The following is a 6,106-nucleotide window of genomic DNA, read 5'->3' as shown; positions in this document are numbered from 1 at the left end:
CATCTTTATCCCGCCCTCAAAGTTCCCCACTATTCACACCAAATAGCTGGGTTTCCATGAGTAGCAACATCAACTTTGGGCAGGAAAAACATTTCAGAAACTCTGGATTTCAAAAGGCAGTAGGGGTCTCTGTAAATTGCTGGCCTAAACACTACAGACAGGCAAGGCTTGAATTCATCTTGTGCTGTGCAGCTTTTACCACTAGATGATGATCTTATCATTTTGCTGAGTTTGTGTTCTGGGAATGATGTTTAAGTACTTTTAGATAAAACAGAACATTGTAAGACAAATTGCTAAATGGCCTTATTAATAAAAAACATAGACCCAGAAATTGGGGTGAAAAATTTAGGGAATCAGATGAATGAGACAAGCCACAGACAGCCTCACCTTACTGACTCCTCAGCTTCCAAAGAGACCTACTTCCTGTATACCCACGTCTATATGCCTTTCTGCTCTGCCATCTCATTTCCTCTCTGCCCAGCTACATCACTTCCTCTTCCTGCTCAGCTCTGTCACTTCCTGTCTTTATAGACCTCCAGACCTTTATGGTTAATTAGAGTTGGAATTAAGGTGTGTGCTATCACACCTGGCTCTGTTCCCAGTGTGTCCTTGAACTCACAGCCCATGAGAGATAGGATTAAAGGCAGGTGCTATCATTGCCTGACCTCTATGTTTAATATAGTGGCTGGCTTTTTCCTCTGATCCTCAGATAAGATTTATTAGGGTGCACATACAAAATATCACCATATTTCCCCGTTTTGTCTAAAATAAAAAATAAAATGTTGTAACTAATATAAGAAAAACTCTATACAATAATTAAAATAACCATATACAATATATATGAGCAATAAATACATCAACAATATCTAGTCCACTTGCATTTGACAAATTCAAAGAAATATTCCATCATCTGTCTGATTTTGGTAAATCTAAAGGATTGTATCTAATTTATCTTCTATCCTAATTTGCATTACCAAAACTATCTTTTGATGACTTTCAGACTTACACAATTTACACCTCTTAGTGCTTTCTTTTCTGAATTTGTTAAGAAGGAAAACTATAATTATCTAATCTGCAGCTCCCTCAGAGATCCCCAGAAGGAAATATTTCTAGTTAAATAGGAAGTACAAACAAGCAACTTCCAAAAAATGTGAGGAACGACAGAAACAGGTGGCTGCCTGGACAGTCACCTGAAGTTTCTCTGCAATGTTGGGGCATCCATCTTTGGCCTACAGGCTTAGCATATCGGACAGAATCATCTGTGAAGCAGAATTTCCTAAAGAGCTTTCCTACTTTGTCTTAGCAAGGATCACCAGTCTTTTCTTTTGTGTTCTGCTTGTCCATTTTGGACAGCATACGGTCAGCAGACACGGCAAGGGTATTTTCTTTCCCTGTGGCTAACTTTTGCCACACAAAAAAGCAAACTCCATGTGGAGTTTCTTCAATGTCAATCATCTTCTCTGAAGTAGATTAGTGCTGCCAGGAGCAGACATGTCTCATAGTCATAAAAAAAAAAATCTATGTTGTTAAAACATCTTAAATGCCATATTCTTCAGATCTCTCTAAAATAATTTCTGCTTGACCTTGAAAACATGCCTAATATGACTACAAGTTCGATTGTAATGACTACTTTCATTTCTTTATATCCTAATTAGTTGGTAATAATATTTTTCAAGGACTAGCAAATTACATTACATTGTTAAATGAACTGTATAGGTACAATACCTTGAACAATATTAGAAATATATGTACAGTATTTTCTAACAAAATCAATCTCAAATTTGTATCAATATGCATAGTTTGTATACAATATACAAATATCCAGTCCAATGTAAAATATTTAATACTGGTAGTTGTCTTTTAAAAGTAGATTTAATAATCTACCTTTTTATCTATATCATATATATATATATATATATCCTCTCTTTTTTCTTTTCATAGTAGATTCAATAATTTACCCTTTATTCTATCATTTCTATATTTTTTTTCAGAGTAGTTTCATTAATATACCTCTTATCTATATATAGTTAGAGTTTTTCTGGTCCTGCCTGGCCCATGATCAGGACAAATCTCTCTCACCCGTCAGTCCTGCAGCCGCTCAGACCCAACCAAGTAAACACACAGAGACTTGTATTGTTTACAAACTGTATGGCTGTGGCAGGCTTCTTGTTATCTAGTTCTTATATCTTAAATTAACCCATTTCTATAAATCTATACCTTGCCATGTGGCTCGTGGCTTACTGGTACCTTACATCTTGCTTGTCATGGCAGTGGCTGGCAGCGTCTCTCTCTGCCTCAGCCTTCCTGTTCCCAGAATTCTCTGCTTGTCTCACCTATACTTCCTGCCTGGCTACTGGCCAATCAGCATTTTATTTATACAGAGCGATATCCACAGCATCTATATCCTCTTTTTCTTTTCTTCTTTTTTTTTTTTTATCAAGAACCTTAAATCTAATCTCCTTTGTTTAACCTCTTTCCTGACCATTAACAATAACAACTTGTAAACAACCATCCTAAACAATGACAATTATCCCAAACCCAAAACTCATTGAAAGACCAAAAACTAACTGCCCCATCTCTTGGTAATATGGGTGTTGTGTTCTTAAAATTGCTTCCTGCTGTGTGTGAGTGAAGGCATCTTTAGGGGATCCTCAAAAGAAAATTTTTTGGGTTAATAATCAAGTCCTGGGAGAGGTAGCTGTATCATTTGTTGTTCAGTCTCGGCATAATGTGAAAGTGCAGGGCTTATCTCAAGTCCTCGCTCTAATAGTATATTGTAAGGCCCTGGTCTTCCCATTTTGAGCAAGCTGTTGCCTGCTTGCCTTCCTTCACCAGATGTCCTCCCTATGCTAATTCCCTGCTGGTTTCCACCCTGCTGAATGCTTAAGGGAAGTTCCTTGTTTGTGGATCCTGCATATTGGGCGTTAACAACTTAGATACAAAATTGTAAACATCAGTAGTGAACTTCTGCCCTCTGGGGTTCTCCCATTGTGCTGTAAGCCTGTATTTAAGGTTTTCTCCCTCTTTCAGACATGGTGAATGGGTGGTGGTAGCGCAGGCATTATCGCTACAGTCTATGAAGCAGATCATCTCAGCTAGCCATCTCAAAATTGTCCTGATTACTTTGGGTTCTGTTTGTCAACTTAGTGGTATTATTATTGTCCATGTGGAATCGTCATTGTGGGGCTCCATCATCTTTCTGGAGACTTCAAACTTGCTGTTAGGCCTGGTCATGATTCTCTGCAGAAAACTGATAGACTCCAACACAAAAACAAGTATAGGCAGCTAAATGAAGCCTTTCTTTAGAACTTGTTAGTACTCTATATGACCATTAACATCATAAAAAAGTTTAAAAAATATATATCTTATAAACTTTAATATAAAATTCATACCTTAAGAAAGGTTTAAAGAACCAAAGAATTGAGATTATTGGTAATAGAATAATCCCTTAATTTTGATTTTCTAACCATGTATGTGCATTTGGAGATTTGGTTTGAAGAGAAGAGATAAATAGAAGAACCAGACACTTGCCTTTGTGATACCTCAGTAAAACCCCCCACTCTATCCCCTACAGACAAAGAGAAGCTTAAACCAGGATTCCTAAGTGTAGATAAGAACTTAGACCCCTTTTTCCCAGGTGGGTGTATCTGCTACAGGGACTTTGGAAAACAGGATATTCGACCAAAAGACTAAAAAGGGAGGGGGGTTAAAATAAATTATATGGTCTGTGCCTTTAAGAACTAGCCTCACAAAGAAGGGGGAGCACTCCTTCCAACCTCCCTGCTGTGAGTGAGAGGTTTGGAAGAGCCTCCCTGGAGACTTGTAAACTTAGAAAACACCTTACTTTTGCATTCTGTACCTAAAAGTCTCCTGTGGCAGCTTTGGGGACTGTGATCTTGGCCAGGCCAGTTTCAAGTCCCCAGAAATGATGGCACCAGCCCCAGGAACAAAAGAACAGAGTCAGGATGTCTAATGGTAACCAATTAACCACGAGATGTCCCTCTCCAGAGATAACAAGGCCAGACCCGGGAGATGAGTTATAAAACTCCTGACTGGGCAAACAGATAAGATAAAGTCCAGGCCCGGAAAAACTTGACCAATCAAGGATGGACCCGTACTAACCCCCTCCCCTCTAAGAAATTTTATGGGTTTTGCCTATAAAAACTAACTTCCCCAAGAAAGAGGACTCCTCCCTGCCTCACTGTATTGGGTGTAGGAATGAGTCCTTGTCTAGACTTGTATCTGCAGAATAAACCTTGCTGTTGCATTCTGGACATCCAAGGTCTTCGGTGGTCTCTTTGGGGGGTCACAATCTGGGCATAACACCTTGTGTGAATATGGGGCTATGGTTGTAGGGGAGGGTATATGTAGCAGGATGTATCATATAATTGGGTATTATATGTGGGCTTTGGTTATGGGGGAAGGGTTATGTGCTGTTTCTTATATTTTTCTTTGGTCTCCGTAGGGGACACAGGCAAGGAAATGGTGATTTGGGGCAGCAATATTTCATGTTAGTGTTTGGGCTATGTGAGCTAGCATCAGGATTTCAGGTGATTGTTGTTTCTTTCTGAGTTTATAGGACAAGACACTGGAGTCCCAAAATGAGGCATTAGACTGAACAATTTCCACCCAAGGTGGAAAAAACTCAGTATAAGATGTTCAGATACACGGGTGCATCATCCAACTAGAAGCAGTTCTGGTCCAGGCTGGCAGCGAGCATGTGGGGAGGCTGTGCAGAGCGGGTCCAGGGCAGCCTGACAGCTGGAGCTGTGTGAAAGGCAGCCTGAGACTGAGTGGAAGGGACCGGGCTCACAGAGGCGGGGACACACAAACGGAAACAGTAGTTGGAAGAGGTTGTTGGCCTTGGGAAAGGTATAGAGAAGTGCGCAGGTGGGAGGGGCCAGGGGAGTGGCTTAACGGAAGCGGGGAAGTCCTCTCACTGAGGCCCGGCTAGTTGGGCTGAGGAACCAAAACAAGTACCTGTGCTCTGTTGTTGCATCAGGTACTGCACGGTGGAGAATCTCATGGTGCAGACCTGGGAGCTGAGGACACAGCGGGGCGTCGCGGGGACATGAAATCTCCCCGAAGCCGCAGTCGCCGCGCGGGGCGGCCTGGGAAAGTCACCAGTCAGCAGCGCAGTGGCGGGAACCGCAGCCCGGCGGCCCTGGAACCTCCCAGGTCAGAGGAGCTGCGGGGCTGGGACACGGGAGAGGAGGGACCGGGGTGCGAGCAGTTTCTCTGCTGTTCATAAGGAAGCCGGCTCCGAAATTCTGCTGTGGATGTCTTTCCCTTGTCGTTAAATTTTAGACCATATGAACTGGACTAATTCTGATTCTTTTTCATTGATTTTCTGGTTACCAAAATATTCTTATAAGAAAACTCTAGTAGAATATTTGAATTTATTTGTTGATATTTGCAAACGTGTTCTCTTTACTATGATGGATAGAAAAGAGCTCTTGAAATTCACATTAATCACCCTAAGTTCTGCGTTAAATCACTTACCTCTTCAAAAGAATGGCATCTGGACCTGGGGAATTGGCATCCCTGGAGAGCTTGCATGCAGATTTGATTGATCCTCAGAAAAATATTTTTTTTTTCGAGCTCCGCACCGCAGTTATGGTTGTAAACATTAACATTTAAAATTAAACATTTTATCCATCATTAATTTTTCATCTTAGAAATATGCACTCTGTAGTGTAGATACAGCATTCTGAAAAGTGTTCTTTTCAGGCTTGGTGGCACAGGTTTTGAATACCAGAACTCAGGCAGAGGCAGGCAGATGTAAGTTTGAGGCCAGCCAGATTTACATAGTTAGTTCCAGGACATCCATAGCTATATTATGAGACCCTGTCTCATAAACAAAGAAACAAAAATCAAAATTTGTCTCCTTATGCCTGAGTTCTGAATGTTGCAACTGGAGTCTGGAAATCACATTATGCTGTTTAAGGGTATCAGGTCACACTATTTTCACAGTTAGAAAAGACATTATAAGCCAGGTGGTGGTAGCCCATGTCCTTAATCCTACCACTATGGAGGCACAGGCAGTTGGATCACTGAGTTCAATGCCATCCTGGTCTACTGAGCAAGTTTCAGGACAGCAAGGGCC

Source organism: Peromyscus leucopus, chromosome 1 (genome assembly GCF_004664715.2).
Source record: "Peromyscus leucopus breed LL Stock chromosome 1, UCI_PerLeu_2.1, whole genome shotgun sequence".
Classification (NCBI taxonomy): Eukaryota; Metazoa; Chordata; class Mammalia; order Rodentia; family Cricetidae; genus Peromyscus; species Peromyscus leucopus.
This window is presented reverse-complemented; position numbering follows the sequence as displayed.